Raw genomic sequence first — 2,795 nt, 5'->3', positions numbered from 1 at the left:
GTATTTAATCCAATTCATTTGCAAATCAAATGCCTCTCAACTTTGTCTGACTGTCAGACTCAGTCAGTCACATTGGTGTAGGGAATGGATCGACAAGATTATCTTTCGATATGACGTATTGACTATGTTGTCTTTACATTTAACTCACTATCAAATTTGTTGGTACTTACTAATTATGTGTCTTGTGAGCTTGTGTGACATGGATCCATACTCCAAGTTAGTTCACCCTAATAGTTACAAGAGCCTCCAAAAGGACCATCAATGATTAAAATTCAACCTAGATGCCACTAACGAGTCTCTTTTAGTGTCTTCTTTGCAATTTAACCAATTGAAATATACTCTAAGGTTATTTTTAAATCTAGTATGGTGGATTACCTGGTACTCTTCCAAGCTAATACTTCACCGTTCAGTAAAAGTATGAATTCCAACTACAAACGAAATCGTTTTTATCAGTATGGAACTTAGCATCAGTGTAACCTTTACATTGATCTATTCCATACTAACAAAATACTTTCCTCTATCCTCCTAGAACACTTGAGAATATTCTTTATTTTGATTCATTGATACTTACCAAATTGATCTAATCTAACTTATCATGCTCAAGGCATGCGATTCATCAGATTTGGTACATGCGATAGAATATATGATCAATCCAATAGCAGAAACATGCGACACATGACTCATAACCTCTAGTCTCAATAATAAAACTAGGATATTAACATTTCCTAATGTTATGTCGTACTTTAATAAGAACGAACTCCTTTTGAGTTCTACATGTGGAGTTTCCTCAAGATTCCATGTACTTTTGCTTAATCAAATGAATCACTTTGATCTATCTCTATAGATCCTTATTATGTACGTGTTCTATATCTCCTATATATATCATAGCAAAACAATTCTCATACCAAGCCAAGCTTTTACACTTGCTAAGTTAGAAGATAGTTTCTTATGAATCATACGTTGTCTATGTACTAAACAAGGGTGACAACAATACTCCCACTAGCACTGACATATTTATGGTTTAGCTATGTTTCTCAAAATTCAAACTCCTTGAACTTTCTCAATGAAACAAAGATTCCAATTACTCTTACTATGGCTCATCTTCATTTCTCGAAATTCAAACTCCTTGAACTTTTCTCCATTGAAACAAAGATTCCAATTACAAGATGCTTTTTCATTCATAAATGAACTTCTCAAGTTTACACATCCTTCACAACCTATCTTTGTTTAAGTATGTGTTTGTTCCTATCCATGATTGTCTCTTCTTGAATATCCACTCATGCATAATGGTTAAGGCCAAATGCTTGATGTACCAAGTTTCAGATACATGGACTGAATCTTGCTTTCCATGTCCTCCTTCTATGTTGTCAAGATTTTTTTTACAAATGCGCTTCTATATGACCGACATATTGTCTTAATTTTTGAAAAAAAAAATCACACGAAATTTTTTTGGGAAAATATGTGTTCGCAAATGAACCTGAGTGTATATATATATATATATATATATATATATATATATATATATATATATATATATATATATATATATATATATATATATATAAAGTGTGACTGAACTCCACATGTTTATGTTTTTATGTTTTCAATATAAACATATAACTATCAAATACCTATTTACAAACTTTAGTATTTGTAAATGCATATCGGTCATATACGTTAAGAAGCAATTTCATTATAAATGATGCGTTTTAAAGGTTTTGTAAACTTGTAATATTTAATGGAATTGTTGGATTTATATTAGATGAAACCTTTTTTTCGTCAAAATGCAGCCGCTATGCTGCCCGATTTTTGCCAGGAAATTTCGATAGAATTTTTGGAATGCCAAGTCTCGTAAATTTTATAATTTAAATTTTAAGACTCGGGTTACCATTTTCAAACGATTGGAACAAGTATTAGTCTAATAAACTTTTAACTGAAGTTGGACTGAAATACACTCACACACGGTTAAGTTCTGTTAAACTCAAAACTTCCTATATAAGATGTAATCTCATAAATAAAATTTTAGTCAAACCCTATGTGTTATAATTGTTAATCCATAAGGAATAAGGGACTTTTTGTATAGATATATATATGGGTTGACAACCTCGCCTTTGGTAGCCAGCTACAACCAATGTATGACGAGTCAAAATGAGCGCTAAAGTTGAATCTCTTATTGTTTCACAATGTCGATGAAGCATTGGTGATGTTCTCAGAAGGCCTCCTTTTATGTGCTTATTTAGAGGTTTTCTAGTCCATAATTCGGTTATTGGCTCATTATAGACCCGAAGTTTACTCTCAAAATACACATATAGAATTGAAATAGTATTTATATGCAATTTGAAAACTCATACGAGTTGAAATAGGACCATATGTAGTAAAGATGTTTTGCTCAAATAGATAAGTGTCAATTAATGAATTAAGTAAAATAATACTCCCCCGTCCCATATTTATTGTCAACTTTTGACTTTTGAAGTCTTTATTCTTCAACTTTGACCTTAAATATTTATATATGTGTTTAAATTACTTTATGAAACTTATAACAATCAAAAGCCATTTAAAATAAATACAATCCATTCATATATTTTTCATCAAGTATTATATATCAAAAACAAAAATATTTAAGGTCAAATTTGAAGAATAAAGACATCAATAGTCAAAAGTTTACAATAAATATGGGGCATAGGTAGTACTTAATAAGCATTATGACACGAATTTTTGTTGTTTATAAACTTATATTTAATAAGTTATTTACATAATACATTTTTACTTGAATGAGAATAGGCCTGACAATGGAG

The sequence above is a fragment of the Lactuca sativa genome, chromosome 7 (genome assembly GCF_002870075.4).
Source record: "Lactuca sativa cultivar Salinas chromosome 7, Lsat_Salinas_v11, whole genome shotgun sequence".
In the NCBI taxonomy this organism is placed as follows: Eukaryota; Viridiplantae; Streptophyta; class Magnoliopsida; order Asterales; family Asteraceae; genus Lactuca; species Lactuca sativa.
The sequence above is the reverse complement of the archived record's forward strand: the minus strand, read 5'-3'. Positions refer to the sequence as shown.